This window comes from Amblyomma mixtum, chromosome 2, assembly GCF_055824585.1.
Source record: "Amblyomma mixtum isolate Tamu chromosome 2, ASM5582458v1, whole genome shotgun sequence".
Taxonomy (NCBI): Eukaryota; Metazoa; Arthropoda; class Arachnida; order Ixodida; family Ixodidae; genus Amblyomma; species Amblyomma mixtum.
In genome coordinates, this window is record NC_143013.1 from 5,953,775 (window position 1) to 5,970,835 (window position 17,061).

Below are 17,061 nucleotides of genomic sequence, written 5' to 3' on the forward strand. Positions count from 1 at the left end.
CTGGACTGGAGGATCGATGCATCCCTTACGCTATGGTATACGTTCATTCGGTCTGAGGATAAACGTACGTACTAGGCAAAACAGCAGCCTATATATATATATATATATATATATATATATATATATATATAGCACAAAAAGATACACGTACTTTGTTGCTAGAGGTAAAAATGCGAAATTGAGAAACGCTTCATTTAGGTAAACATTTATTGGGAGTAGACGTTCCGGACAGAGCCTGTCCTTTATATATATATATATATATATATATATATATATATATATATATATATATATATATATATATATATATATATATATATATATATATATATATATATATATATATATTAGTTTTAACTTCGTGAGCCAGGCTGCATACGAAAGTTATTTTTGAAGTATTCAGGTATCTTTTGCATGTTCATGTAACTGTTCTTTCCTTCCGAATATATTTCCATTAATCTGGATCAATCATTTCGCTCGATAACATACTGCTGCATACTGCGTGTTTTCCTACAAATATTAATATCAGCCTGATCGTTTCTGAACGCTCTCTTGCTGCACTCAGTCTGCTATCAGGTGTCATTTTATAAGACAGGTGTTTGTGTTCGTAATTCAGACGTGTTTGTGGTCGTACAGATACGGACAAAAAGCAAACGGAGCATGTCATTGCCTTGTGACATTTTTGACGCGTCGCCTAATTGAAATTGCCAGCTATAGTGCCGCCGAGTCACCGATCACTTCGCCGCAAATGTGCCTGAACTACATATGCGGCTCTTTGGTTTCACGGAAGCGCTGCTGTCATTGACTGCTATCCGAGCTTCTATCCCGGAATCGAGGGAAACTAAACATGCGACCAACTTTCGTCGTTGCGCCTGTTTTCTCGGCCGGCTAGAGCAGCGCTAACAAGCCCAGCTTCCCAATCAAATTGGCATTCGTTTACGAAGTGGTTTCGTGCGGCTCTAGCGCTCGGCGACTTACCGGCCGAATTTCCGATGCACGCGGATTCCAACGGCAGTCTGAACGCGACACGCGAAGGAAACATGCTTGAGGAGCAGGAGTTCGTCTGCTACGTGCACCTCAATCATGGCGGCCGGCGGCGGCGCACAGCAGCGCCGCGGCGCGGCTGCGTGCCAGTGCATAGCACCTATAGCGCGCCTTCTGTTGCTTCATTTCAGATACGGAAGGCGTGATCCGTTTACTTATCGCCGCTCCTTTAGTATACATATATGCCAAGTGAATGAATTTGCGCTATGGTCTCACGGGTCACCTTTACTCAGAATCAGAAAACTGAAATATTTTAACGTGCGCTGCGGCCGCGTTTTGATGGGGGAGAAACCTAAAGGCGCCCGTGTGCTGTGTGACGTCAGTGCACGTTAAACATCCCCAGGTGGTCGAAATTATTCTGGAGCCCTCCACTAGGGCACCTGTTTCTCTCTCTCTGAATTCTTTCACTAACCCATTCTTCCCTTCCCTCGTGGCGCGGTTGATGTGTCCACCAAGAAGTGAGACATTAACTTCGACATTTCATTCCCTCAAAAACCACTAATTTTTGTCAGAAATATTCCAAGGGGTCTACTTCTAAGCCACATAACGGCAGTAGCATACGTGGAAGCACCAACTTTCACATGAGTGAGGGATATAGTATCCCTCACTCTCAAAAGATATTGAAAACTGGCGATGCATATCGCACCACACAGCCTGGTCCAGAAGTATATTCCTTTGGGCTCTATACTTTTCGCCAGTGGCTATACGTTGTAGCGCAAAACGCATGAAGCACGAAAGAAGAACATTCACGGCGCCATGGGCGCGCGCATTTGGAAAGTTCGGCGTAGTGGATGAGGACAGATGTCAACGTCTACCTTCGTCAACTACAGAAACCCTTACTCGTTCTTGCAAAAGAGCCATAAGGCGGGTATTGCAGATTATATCATGCCGAGACATGCCACATCGGGAAGCCTTGTCATAAAAAAATAGAAGATAAATAAAAATGAAGATATTAAACAATGATGCCCCAAAGTATCCTGTCTGCCCTGCTTAAGCTTGCGCGCAATGCCAGGTGCGCTCTGCAAAGTAAGCCTCGACGGAATAATGTTTAGCGTTCAACGCAGAAGAGCCCGCGTGTTCACAACTGTACAGTGTCATAGGTTGCCGTACAACCCCACAAGGCTAACTCCGCTTAGTTTTCCACATTTTTTTTTGCTTTATGTCACTCTACGAGTTTCTTTTTATTTATTTTTTTAGTGTCATCGTACCAATTGGCATTGGTGATGTATGCTCCTTAAGTAAAAATGCCACACCTAAAATGACTTCCTACCGGTTTCTATCGGCCTCAGACTTTTGGTGCCTAACGATCCGATTGCAAAACGACCTTGGTCTTGTGTATGCTCCTAGCACGTATTCGTCTTTTCGAATTAAAACACCTCTCCGAGGATCTAGACCATGGCAGCCAACCTTCCCCGCTATTGACGGGATGAAAGAAAGATCGCTGTAACCGGCTACCACAAAGTTTTCTAGATGACTCCCCAAAAGTGACAAATTCAAGGCGCAACCAGAACATGTGTCCGATCGTATCGAAAATTACTGCAAAGTCTACATAAAAGCATGGAACACGAAGGCTTTCTATCAATGCCAACCTTCCCGGTGGTCAGTCTGAGAGAACCGTCTTCCTGCAGGCAGTACACAAGTTTAAGATGCATGATCTTTCCCGGATGTCATTGGTCATAATCGTGCATCCTGGACTGGTTTATCATTTTTTACAACTTCAAACTGTCACAGTATGTGCAGTTTAACGACCCGAAGAGACACGTGAGCTATGAGGGACGCTATAGTAGATGGACACGGAATAATTTATACCACTTAGGGTCTTTTTAGCGCGCACACATAAAAGTACGACCGCCACTGCCAGGATCGAACCCGCGACCTTGAAATCAGCAGCCGAACGCCAAAGCCACTGAGCCACCAAGGTGGTTTTATCAAGGAGAATAATTCCCCGTTATATATTATTGATTTCTGTAACCCACTCCATCGTGCAATGCATTTGGCCTTGAAGGCAACATCGCAAAGCATATCAATACTCAAAACCGCATTCAGGGCAATGAGAACTCCGAAAGGGCAGATGTTTGTCTAGTAATACATCCAGATTTTTACTCCTCTCTTACAAGAATTTCCTTGGATAGTCTATAGCCATAAACTTTTGTCCGTTAGGTCTATAGAGTTGCTGTAGACAACTCATAAATACTAGTCTACAGGCAATACAAATTCTATAGAAAGTCTGTAGACAATCCACAGATTTATGGCAATGTTCTTTTAGTAAACTTTTCCCTATAGACAGTCTACAGGGCGTGAATATACAAAAGGAAGTACCAATAAGAACTCTACAGAGAGTCTATAGACCCTTTTTATACGGGCTTACAGGGACTATAAAGCATTAAATGGTACAGGACCACACAAAAAACGCGCGGTCCTAAGCAAGTTTTTTCGCCCCGCGAAACCGAACAGCCGTTAAGTGGTCCATTTGGATTCAGGCCCCGAGCTCTGACTGGAGCGCGACGGTCCGGTTCCTAGACTCCTTAGACATATTGCCCATTCCCAGATTCGGAGAGCAGACCAGATCACCGACTGGAATTCACCAAAAGGTTGCCTAGAGGTGGCCGGTAATAAGTGTGCCTCAACATCAAGAAATTCAAAAGCGCCGTTGCTGCACGAAACGCTTATTCCCGACTATCCCAAGGTACATGAATGTTAGCTAGGCCGAGATAGGAACCCTGAAGTGGGTGAAGCGTCCTACGCGAGGGTGCAGAGCGACTCAGATCTACAAACAGCATGGAGGCCCTTACGCTGAAAGCTTACATGCAGCGCGCTTTAGACCGTAATAGTGTGCTTCTGCTTCTTAATCATGGAACCTGGCAAGGGAAGGCGCTGCGAATTAGCGGCAAGTGGACAGCACTTTAGCGCGTAAAATGAAGAAAAAACAAGACCGACAGCCTTGTTTCCGCAACGAAATCACGTGAACCTTGTTCATATGGGTTATGTTTTCACCCAGGCTCCGAAAAAAGAAACGCAACATGTCCCACGCCATCAGGCCTATTTTGCCGACCAAGTCGCAAATCAAGGGTAACCCTGCGTCCACAAACATCCCTCCCCCCCCCCCCCCCCCCCCGTACAGCTTTAGTGGATTTGGCACCCCTCAGCTATCCGTCCTCTCCCATTTTCTCTTCAATGTCACTCTCATCCCCCTTGCCCGCAAACTGCAAACCATCCCCAACCTTCGTTATACCATCTATGCCGATGATATAACGCTATGGACCACCCACGGCAGTGACGAAGACATAGAGGATACCCTACACTTGGCAGCTACCCTCCCTAAAGCACATACGCGCAGCATCAGACTCTCCTGTTCTCCGGAGAAGTCAGAGCTCCTTATAATCTGCCCCCCCCACCTGAAACTTCCCCACAGACCCCACCACCGTGACACTGGAAAAGCAGCATATTCCGGAAGTCTAGACTCCCTAGACCCTAGGCCTGTAGATCCAGAACAATGGGAAAAACACGCTCATCATCCGGAAACTTAAACAGACCACGGTGGCGATCTTCCACCTCAGCCGCCGAGTTTCCGGACACCACCGGGGCATGAAGGACTATGACCAATGTCGTCTCATTCTTGCCTTCGTCCTCAGCCGTTTTCTCTACCCGCTCCCCTACATAAAAAACAAGGCCTGGAAAAATCGCCACCCTGGATGCCACGATCCCAAAAGCATTTAAGACAGCGCTACACATGTCCCTAAACACTTCAACTGAAAAACTCCTGCAACTGGGCCTGCACAGTACGATAGGGGAGCTTATCCATGGCTTACCCACAGCCGCAGCACATACGGCTCGCAAAAACCATCACCGGAAGGCACATCCTACCCACCCTAGGTATCCGCATACCACCCACGGATCCCACACTGCTCCAGATCCCTCGCCCATTCACCGCGACCTATTTATTAAACCTCCCCCTAAAAACATGCACGCCCCTACCACAACCCCACCGCAGAGCCCACGCACGGGAGCTCCTCAAACACTATGGCACCGAACCGGATGCCGTGTGGGCGGATGCTGCATGCAAAGGCGAGGACGCGGCAGTAACCATCGCCGACGCCTCCCTCCAGCCCATTTTAACCCTTCACATATTTCCCACCGCCACCTCGGAGGAGGCTAAAAATGCTGCCGTTGTCCTAGCCATCACACGCAAGGAGGCCCGATACATACTATCCGACTACAAAACTGCGATACTAAATTTTGTGCACGGGAAAGTTCACGTTCCAGCATTTTGCATACTGAACTCCCCCGCTGCATACCCGCCCCGCCATATGGAGCTGATATGGGTGCCTGCCCCCTCCGGGTATACCGGAAACGAGGCCGCCAAATCTTTATCCCGAGGTTCCCTCAACAGGGCCCCGGTGGTCTCCGATCTGGGGTTCTCGCGGGACCGCATGCACTCGTTCAGTCATCTGACGCAGGCCTACAAGGCCGAGCGTCGGCTTTACCCCAACCTCACCCCTCCCTTGATAATTATCATCAGTCACTTTGGATGCGCTTCCAAACGCGCACGCTATACCCTTCTCCTACTTACGCCTTCCTCTTACATATCACCACGTCCACACAAACTCCTCATGTACTCTCTGCCACTTCCCCAAAACAATACCTTTTTCCTCTGCCCGGCGGACCTTCCCCCGCGGGGCCTGGAGCACCTTACCACTTGGGAGGCTCAGGCGACCCTGCTTCGCTCCGAGGACCCGGCCATAGCAAGCCATCGCCACAGGCCGGGCTTCCAGCGCCATGAACCTCCTAGACATAAAACATTTGACTGCAGTGGGGCCGTACGGGACTCCACGGACCTGCGTGTCCCAAACTCTCCTGTGTACAATCAAAGTTTTCACCACCCCCATAATGCGTTTCCCCACACATGACTGGTACAACGGCTATGCATCACAAGCCCTTGCAACGTGCATTTTTTTCTCTGGGCTCTAATGTGCTCGCCAAACCCGTACCGAAACACATGATGCGATCAGTGGGCTCCTCCCGTTATTCTCGTAGTCTCCTGGCTACGTTAGAAAAGACCACGTCTTTGAGAACTCGTTTTCAAACTGTCCAAGCTCCAAACTACTAACTGGAAGCGGAGGCATATTTCATTAGTTGTGTAATTAGGTCAACCGTACCGGTGGTTGCTTATACACCACGTTCGACATAGAATATACAGCCAAGGATTGAGCCGAAACAGCGAGCAATAAATATGTGACAGACAGAATATTTCCTTTTCCTTTCTTTAACAGTGAACCGGAAAGCGCCTGGACGTTTCTTCAGGGGAATGATCAACTAGACACGGCTGAGGTCGAGCAACAGGGCTCAAAAAAGTAATCAACAACAAAAAAAAGCAATCGAAAGCAATCTGCAGTTTCTCTGCAAAAAGAACGAGAAAAGATAACCAGCAACAAAAGTTCAGAGGAACTCTGTTTTGGCTCTTCGCAAACAGGCACGGTGCGTCGGCACCACGATGAGGCGCTAACGGTGAGAGGTATTTCGTGGGTGCTTTATAGGAAAGGCATTTCGCAAGCCGCACTCGGCTTTGACAGGTCAGAAATCAACTGCCTATCTTCTTGGTTTTCTTCCCTGTTTCTCCTCTTTTTTGTACTTTTAGTTTTTTCCTAGCACGCCGCTTAGGCCAAGCATCATCAGTGCGCGTGTGTGTACCCCTGTTGCGCCGGCCAACCAAACAAAGAGGAAAGGAAGAAAATTCGATGAAGCAGCTATCTGACGCTGACAGCTCGCGCTGAGTTCAAAGTTTCGAGACTTTTGCCTCGGGCACTTCGATATCAGCCGCGGCAGGGATGGAGCGCCCCTTCGCATCGACCTTTGACAGCTACAAGAATGCTATGCCCCCTGGCTGTAGTGTTTTGGTGAACGTGGGCTGTGAGCAATGCTTCGGCACCACTGGATGACAGTGCAGTGCAAATAACGGCATCAAGTGAGTCACAGTTCAAGAACGGCCCCGGTTCTCAATAAAGGCAGGCGTAATTAGTTATAAACGCTTAAGAGCACTGAAAGAGCTTTCGCTAACTAGCAGAGGAAAATGCCGCCTAGACTTAGGTGCTGGGAAAAAGCAGCGCTAAGACGAAGGACAAAGAAAAGAAGACAACAGGACCGGCAACAGGACAGAGCCGGTACTGTTGTCCTCTTTTCTTTGTCCTTCGTCTTAGCGGTGTTTTTTCTCAGCAACATGTTCCAACTAGCTCAACTCTCCGTTTTAGGTACAATGAAATGCGTCTTCAACCTCAGAGGCGTCGAAGAAAAGGCTCTAATGCGAGTAATGGACCGCGTAAGGCACAGTTGAAACCCATCCCGACGCACAATGGAAACGCGCGAGGTAAACCACCTACAGCAGTTAGTATGTGATACACTACGACTTGATGGGTGCGCAGTTCGCCGTCGAGCAAGAGTATGAAAAACAAATATTAATGTCGTCCAGCATGATAGACCGCGGCTCTAGTTAGCATAAAATGGCGAAATTCTAGATGGCCGCGTACTGCGCGATGACAGGGCACGTTAAAGAACCCCAGGTAGTCGAATTTTCCGCAGACCTTCACTATGGCGTCCCTTATAGCCTCAGTCCCTTTGAGACCATATACCATAGCTTTATGGTTCATGGGCACTACACAGTCATCCTACGCTTCTCTTTTCGTATAATTGACTGCTTTCGTATAATTAACAAAACGTTCCTAAGATCGCGAAGGCTTGCGTACTCTTGAAGTGCATCGGCAGATTTTCAACATTAAAACTTTCTTTAATTCACAGCATACTCCTTTCTTAATTCAGAGCGAAGGCAAGACAACCGCCGGTCCTTAAGGGTAACGGAGTAGATTCCAAGAGAAAGCAAGCGTAGCGGGGGCGCTATGCAGTAGGTCAGGTGGGCGAATGAGACTAAGAAGTTTGTGGGGATACGGTGGCTGCAGCTGGCGAAGGACAGAGTTAATTGGAGAGACATGGGAGAGGCCTTTGCCCTGCAGTGGGCGTAGTCAGGCTGATGATGATGATAACGATTCCTTCCCAGACCTTTGTCCTTTCAAAATTGCGGCTAAGGTGAACCTGACAGACTTGAATTGTTTTTCTTGGAGGCGAGGGGCGGGGGATGCGCACAAAACAATGCATGCGTATGGAATGCATTCTGAACAGAAAGGAGTAAACAGGGAGTAAGCTCTTTTATATAGGTCTGTTAGTGTTTATAGTGTACGTCTTACGATTACATGCGCACTCAGCGTTCTTGCTTGTTTCAAGTGCATGGATCTGTCCTTAAAAAAGGCGTGCTTGAAGCCCACAGCATACCCTGTAGATGTCGTACCAACTAATCGTGCACTTGTTAAAGGGGCTGCGAAACACTGCTGGGGGGGGGGGGGGGGGGGGGGGGGGGGGGTACCGGCTATACTTCAAGTGGCTTCTTTATGTCGCACAGATGCTGACTTAAAAAGAATTACAGGAATCGATGCACAGGAACGGGAGTTATTCAATGAAGAAATTTCAAAATAAAAGCAAACAAAACGCTGACCTCGACTCGATTTTGGCGGGGCTTCCCACTCCTATTTCGCTCTCCCAATGACGGCACCTGGCGCAACCAATCAAAACAGCCCGCCAGAGCACGTCGCGGAAGTTTGCACTCCATGGTTGCCTGTTCTTTGTAACTCGTTCTTGCTGAGACTGACAGTGTCGCATCCATGCCAGAGCCCCTGGTGGTGTATTTTTATTTTACTTGCTTTGCAGGGCTTTTATCTAAGACAAACAAGTTCTTTTTGTTGATCTAATATAGAACACAGGAAGGTGACAAACTGTTTCTCTATTTATTCAGACAATTTGCAGTACATCTACCGTTTGTACAATCATCAAGCTCGCGCCAGGGTATGTCATATCCGCTGCTGAAACCCGCCACTGTGTGGGGACATCATCAGAGCCATGAATTTGTTTTTGAGAGGACATTAAGATATTAAAAATGGAATATACGCGGTATTACCGACGCTAATATCACCATTGTAACTTACTGTATGCGATCAACAGGCAAAATAGTCAACTAAGATTGTGTTTCAGGGCTCCGTTAAACTGAGGAATGCTCACTTACACGCTCCCACTGTGCACGGGTGCAGATGGCAGCCGAAAACAGTGACAAAGAAACTGAGGGACCGATGATGATGCATCAGAAAAAAACAGCAATTTAAGAGCCATTCCGGCTTTCGCAGTGCATTTCCACAGTGTATACCGATTAATCGCGTCTATTCGGATGTACTATTGGAGACAAAAGTCTCCAGGACACGTAACCGCAAATTTTGGCGCATAGGTACAAAGCGTGCCCATGTTCCGTTGATTTAACTAGCACACATGGCAGAGCCCAAGAGCAACTTTCACCTTCGCAAGTGTGGCTTAGAATCACCGGCTGATAACAAAGCTACACGTTAGTTGTCGGTAGCGTGTCCTGGAAAATTTTGACCCCAATAGTACGAACTACAAGAAACATGTACAAGTGCAAAAAAACTTCATCGTGAAATTTGTTTTATTGCTTCAGGGCACTCTGAGCTCCCGAGAACCACTCCTGTCGCTTCCCCATAGCACGTGCGGCCTGTTACGGTAACAAAACACGCCTAAATAGTTTTGCTCAGGCTGACGAGCAAAACATGTTTGCCAGATGTCAGCCACGATCGGCCAAAAAGCATGGCTGGAAAATTGTTTTTTCCCATTGACCTAAATATACGGTGACAGCAACTCTGTTGAAATTAGGTCAGCGTGTAAGCTGCTCTGCTGAAACGGCTATGCGCAGACTGCACCTCTGTACCGCTTTTAAGCGGAACCTTTCATACACATAACGCGAGTTGGCCGTGTGACATCTTCATTTCGGAGAGCCCGACGAATCCATAATTCCAGGCACCAGCAAACTTAAAGCGATGGCCTCGGCGCTTTGCACGAAGGACCACAATCCGTGGCTGAACATTCTGGGGCCTTGCCTAACGGATGCTTTACAAACACTTGTAACGCGCGTTTCACTGATTTCTTACAAAAATGCAGTCGAATCAGAATAAGAACGTGTATTCAAGCAGAAATTGTTACAGAAATTGCTGCGTAGTCATCTGGATCCTTAGCCGCTATGGCTAGTGATGGATTCGTTACAAACATTATCAGAGTTAAACAATCACTATACGGAGCATTGCTATGAACAACAACATGTGTTTAACTTGATGCATCCAATTCCTTGTTGAGATAGTGCCGTTTTAGTTTAGACACAAAGTTCGACGTGTATTTCATGTAACACGGAACGGTATTTCATATTTTAGCCCCGATAAAAGATATTGAGCGCCGCCCGTATATGTTGTGAGCTATGGGTAAATTAAAATTATCTTGTGCCTGCCTAGTGTCACGTTTGGGAGAGATGAATGTGAAAGAAGGATGTGGAGAGTCTGTGCTAATAACCTGGTTGACTAAAATGGCCGTTTTGTACTCACGTACAGTATTTCCTCATTCATCTAAGGACAAATAGGTGAATTAAGGCACCGTGCTCTGCGAGAGTTGTATTGCTTGTGCACGCAACATGATGAAAGCAGCGAGTTGAATGCATCATATGCTTTGTTGGCGCCATCGAAATCGATGCTTGAAAAGTCTTTTTCTTGGATAGAAATTTTTATTGCCTCATAGTCCCATCTAGGTGCTCTGTGAGTGTTGTCCTTGGACTGATGTACAGCTATTGTAGGAGCGATAAGAAAGGTCGGGAAATGGTCTGTAATGTTATATTTTATCGCACCAGATTTCAAGGAGCTGACCTCCAAATTTGATGATATGTGATCTATTGTAGATGATGTATTGGCGTTATTCTCGTTGGACTGAAAAGCGTTCGTGCTCCTGTCACTTAGCGCATATATTAGGACTGATCTGCGTGTATATCTTGGCTGTATTTTCAGACCTGTCAAGGATGCGTGACCTGGTTTTTGCAGCTCACCTTCCCTTTCTCATTGAGATACATTTGAGCCGACATTGCATTCCCAACAGCTCTACACACCTCTAATAAAAAACGCTTAACAAAGGTGCGGGCGGAGAACGGTAGTGGAGCGAGTTGCATTGTAAATCATGGCAGGGCCCACTAGCTGTTCGGAGCATGTGAGTTTCGGAAGCATCCACCCAATGCAAGCCGACGTAGCACCGGTACGAATAATCGGTAAAGAAAACCAATTCAGACAAGTAATGGAAAGACGATCCTTCACTGTCCTCTCCCCCCCCCCCAAAAAAAAAAAAAAGCTCCACCCACCCAAATCCACCCTGCAGTAGATTCATTCCACCAGAAGCCCACATGCCAACGGGACGAAAAAAACGACGGCCAAATTAAATTCAAATACTTAATGGGAAGGAGATCAATGTTAAAGCGAAGTATACAACCAATACTGCATCGTATTATCGCAAGGACACTTTTTTGTAGCGTGGGCTACATTGGCCACAGTCTCGCCGTTTCGCGTGCTCCCTCCATCTACCATACTGCGCATGCGCGAGTGACGTCACTGCGCTCAGCTGGCGTGCCTCGCCGCTGCTTCCGCCAGCGCAGAGCCACGTGACATCAGTGCTCAAGCTACGTATATCCTGGCATAGCAGAGGTAAGCTACTGCTAACTTTTTTTTGGAAGAAGCTTACTGCCAAACCGCAGTCCAGCAGGCGGATAGTTATATGAAACGGTACAACTGTCTGTTGTGTCCTTGTGTCAAAATTGATTAGTGTTATTTACAAAAATGATTAGAGGTGAACATGGCGATTTTAGCACGATGATAAGCCGACAATGACTTTTTCTCCGTCCATTTTTTTTTATTTATGTTGCTTTTTGTTTTCCTTTCCCTTCGGTTTTTTTTGCCAGATTACTGCGCAACCCGCATTGGAGCAATGTGAAAGCAAAATGTCCCTTGGCTATTCTGACGTCCAAGCGCTATATCGACGTCTATGGCTATTGCGACGTCAAAGCTTGTTATTGGTGTTTAATTAATTAATTACTCCACATTAACCAAATTTGAAATATAGCGAGGTTTTTTCACCCACTACGTAATGCAATCAAACTTTTTTTCATATATCTTTACAGAACGACATGAACGTGCGGACAAAATTTGCGGACACTTTATAATGGCGCGTTCATAGCCATATAATGCTCTCGCATTAATAAAGAAAGCGCCTCCAATGTATTAGAAGTCACTTAAAACATCTCTACAACTTCTCTCGCATGAGTATGGCCCTTAACTATGAATTCGCCCTAAAACATTACAATGCGTCTCTTACTTAGTGTTACTGGTTCCTGTTCTAAGCCGTGATTAGGTTTCGGTCGTGGTTTACTTTGTCTTACTGGTATCCTCTTACGTTCATTTATTTCTTTCGGCACCAGCTTCTGTGGCTAATAGTAGTATTCCCTTCTGTTCATGAAGCCGACAACACGCAGACCAATAGATTTATTGCTCGGCCGCTGCAAACGATGCTCTGCGATGTTTTTGTCGGCGTGTCCTAGGAACGCTTAATCGATTCACGAGATCCCCAGGCACGGAATATACCGCAACTAAAGCAATGGGCATGACGTGGGCGAGAGATTAAAGAACTAAACAATCGTAAGAGTGAAGAAAATGCGTCTGGTACAGACACCTTCCAGTGAAAAGGGGTTTAAAAAATGTAGACGAAAGAGAGGGCGACCATGACGGCACTTTCAGCACGGCCGACTGCGCTTCATGTCATGATTGAGAGCAACACTCGCTCAATGCCTTCCAGGATGCCGCATTTATCACAGAACGACATCGTGCGTCACGATCAGAACGTTCTCGAGGTCAGAGGATTTATCACCGCCTATTGAAGGCAGAACTTTTTTTTCCCCTCGTTACAATGCTTCTTTTACCACAGCATAGCTAGGTCGCTTTCTTTGCTTTGTTTCCTTGCTTCCCAGAGAGCTCGCACACGGCCAAACGAAAGAAATTATTAGCTCAGAATTCTGTAGAACAGAGATAGCACCAAGTTCAAAATTTTAATTAGATGGGTTGTTCCTTTCTATTAGCTTAAACTTGATGCAAAGTCAGGGTCACGACCGGCTGCAGTGTTTCGCGGCTGTGGCATTGTGCGTTCATAGCGACATCGAACCAGCAGAACTGAGTCGGCGCAGAGCGCAGACCAGATTCTGAGTAGCAGCTACCGCGTTCTCAGTAGCGGCGTTTACATGAACCCGACAGGGGCGGGTCGAGTCAAGGGATCGAGTTGAGCAAAGTCAGCGCAACTCGACGACTGCGTGTTTACGTGAACTTGATTTGCGCGAGTCGAGACCGCTTCAACTCCAGCGACACCAAGCGTCAAACAGCGCAAGCGGGAGAGGGGAGTGGCAGCCTCCAAGATGGCGGCACGGTACCGCTGTCTCGGAGGCACGACGGCGCCGACGAAAAACTGGTTCTCATGCTTTTAGAGAGGCGGGTCAAGCGAGTTAACCTACCCCCTGCAGGCGAGTTAACTCAACTCGCCCTGCCGCTATTTTACTCGACCCGACAGCGTTTACATGAACCTGTGAACTGGTTTTTTATTCGACAAGCAAACTCGACTCGACTCTACCGAGTTCATGTAAACAGGCTTAGTGAAAGCAAAATAGATATAAGCAAACACCCATGTGTCGATATTTGAATACAAATTTAAGAGCCGCACTTCGTTTAAGATAACCTGGAGTTATTCAGTCCGGCGTCCCTTGTAGCCCATGTGCTTAGCTCTGACGTAAAGATTTATCTAAGCAAGGCATCAATTGGGCCGGTTGCGACACGGTTGTTGTCGTTGGAGTCTGTTGAAACGGTGCATACCCACGGTGGGGCATTGGCGATCGTTTGGCGCAATACAAAACAAAGGACATAATAGCTGTGCTCAGTTAGGACTAACAGGACTGGCTAGATGGTTGAGGAAGCTGGGATGAATTGCGCTAATTTTCTTACAGATATTAAGGTATTATCAATGACAACTGGGAAAAGACAATTTTGAAATAAATTTGGAAGTTAGCAAAGAAATCTCCCTGCTTTAATGACGTAACTGTCCAGAAACTCGTGCATTGTTTTCAGGTTAAGCCCCCTGACCGAAGAAGAGGAGAACTGGAACAGTACAGCCCTAATCGCGCGAGGGTAATCGACAAATTAGTTGCTGTCTGAGGTGCAAACCGCCGGTAGGTAAGACTACAGTGAGCTAGGGATTGACCGTCATCGCGTGACTCGCAAAGGTTCGACGGTGGGGATCCTGCACAGTGTAAGAAAGAATTGGACGTGGTGTTGAACACCGCTAGAGCGCCATGGATCCTAAACCCTGCTGTGAGCTGCATTAATGCATGGAGAGGCTCAGTGAAGATATTGGTGCCGCTCAATACGAGCCACTGTCAACAGGGTAAGGTTTGGTATGAAAGGCGCGACAGGTCTATTAATGGCTGAATTTGCTAAGAAATCAGTCACCGTGTTCGAACAGACGCTGCACTGTCCCGGTATCCATTGAAACTATGCTATTTTAGATGTCTTGGAAAAAAAAGCAAAAGAGAGCGGCTCGTGTAGAAGGCCATTCGTCGAGTTTTCGGGCGCTGTAAAGACATTGAGGCAGCCGGAGAGTATAATGACATTTCTGAGAATCTTGTGCAAGGTCAAACCAATGCCAAGAAATTCGGCCATGAATATCGCAGTATAATCTGGGACCCACCAAAAACACTATACGCACCCGTTGCAAAAACGCCTTGTATCGCATCGTCAAAGGTGGCGTGCGTTGTTTATTCATCTTTACCAGGCGGGCCAGAAATACCAACCACGGTTCGTTGTTGATAAACCATCTGATGTGTAGCTCTGTGGAAAACAATGCACAAGAACTGCTACATAATTTCCAGTCACGTTGATGCATGCAGATTGTGCACGTGACTGACATGGTGGCACAACAATTTTTTGCGGCAATATGGGAAACAAATCAGCGGATTGCGTTGACTCAGTAGCTATAGTTTACTTCCTAGATCAAAGAACGTACGCGTGACGACATATTCGCGAGTCTATGTCTCACGCTTATTCCTGTGAAATATTGTGGTTTGTGTCATTTGGATTCTGATGCCTAGCGACAAGAGCGGAAACAGACACAGAACGAAACATATACGCTCCTCGGCGTAGCGCAACCGCTTGTGCATACCCGCATGAGAGAGGAACCGGATTGTTTTATTAGAAAACTGCACAAAGCTGATCTATAAGTATTTTGAAGCTCTTTGATTGGTTTGGTTTTATGGGGTTTAACGTCCCAAAGCGACTAAGGCTATGAGAGACGCCGTAGTGGAGGGCTCCGGAAATTTCGACCACCTGGGGTTCTTTAACGTGCACTGACATCGCACAGTACACGGGCCTCGAATTTCTCCTCCAAAGAAATTCAACCGCCGCGGCCGGGATCGAACCCGCGTCTTTCGGGCCAGCAGCCGAGCACCATAGCCACTGAGCCACCGCGGCGGCTGAAGCTCTTTGTGACGTTGTAAAATAATAGCCTGCAAGGTAACAGTCGAGGCCACTTATAACGAACCTGACGACCGCACAGATTCAGATCATTGTATCCGAGGTTAGTAGTACAGTCAAAAATACAAAGTCGGACCGTGTAAGTCCTTCATACGCGTCTGCTTATTCAAACTATACATTAATACGACGCTCTCCAAACCCTCCAGCGCAGTCACATGCTGCTCGCCGATATCCTTGCTACCAACAGGCTGGTTTAGGGATGCGATATAACTAATCACGGTAGAAACACTCACGGTAGCAGGTGGTAGGTCGGTGTCCGCGTCATCGTCTTCGTCGGGTTCCTGGAAGTGCGGGAGTTCTTGTACTTCGCATACTATTAGTTTCGTCAGTGTAGTACGGCTTTCCATGTCGGCGTCATCGTCCGCACCAACGAAGTTATCCTAGGCGGCATCAGGTAAGGCGAGCTGTGCATATACGGCGCGTTGCCACAAATCCGCATGCGTCCGATAACGCAGCGCTCGACCGCGTCCTTCATTTTTCTCGGATCCGTCCTTAAACGCTGCTTCACAGAAGCAGTTCTTGACGGGCTCCACAGTGATTTCCATCCACTGGACGTTATCATTCCATGACGGGAAGCAGATAAATTCGAACTGGGACGTCGGGACACGTGGTCGGCGAGTTGCTATCAGTATGCGATAGTGAAGCGCTGCAGACACGACACCTAGATGACGTGTATTATGCCCATGCCCAGAGGCTGACCTTGCTCGTAGCGTTCGGGGGAAGAAGAGCGTGCTCACAGCAGGCAAGTCAGCACGTGGTTTGCCGCACGGTTGTCGAGCACGAGGACCATCGGAGCCATCACCCTTGTTTCATTCGCAACACCATTGCACTTTCTTGCCCTAAGGCAATACACACTGCTGAAAAAAAAAGTTCGCACTGAAATATTGTTAGCTATCCTCCTCCGACTAGCCTAGGAATGGAAATAAATGGTTGGTTTAGGTTGGTTTATGGGGTTTAACGTCCCAAAGCGACTAAGGCTATGAGAGACGCCGTAGTGGAGGGCTCCGGAAATTTCGACCACCTGGGGTTCTTTAACGTGCACTGACAACGCACAGTACACGGGCCTCTAGAATTTCTCCTCCAAAGAAATTCAACCGCCGCGGCCGGGATCGAACCCGCGTTTTTCGGGTCAGCAGTCGAGCACCATAACCACTGAGCCACCGCGGCGGCGAATGGAAAGAAATGTCAAGGGGGCTATGAAACACGGTTTTGAAGTGCCCAATGCGTTGAACGAATGCTTTTGAGTGTTCACACAAAGTATGCTTCCTTAGAACAGAGCCGGTGATTTATTATTCTTAAAAACCGCGTTGTTTTTTTTTAATTCCAAGGTTTAACATTCACCGCGTTGCGGCGGATTTTTCTTTTTTTTTTTTCTAGACGCGCGCCTCAGCAGTACCGTTGAAGTCAAGGTGAGCGACAGGCCACCAGGCGTCGCCACTCCCTGCAGCCACAACAGCTATGACGTCATGGGCACACTTCCGGTAGGGGA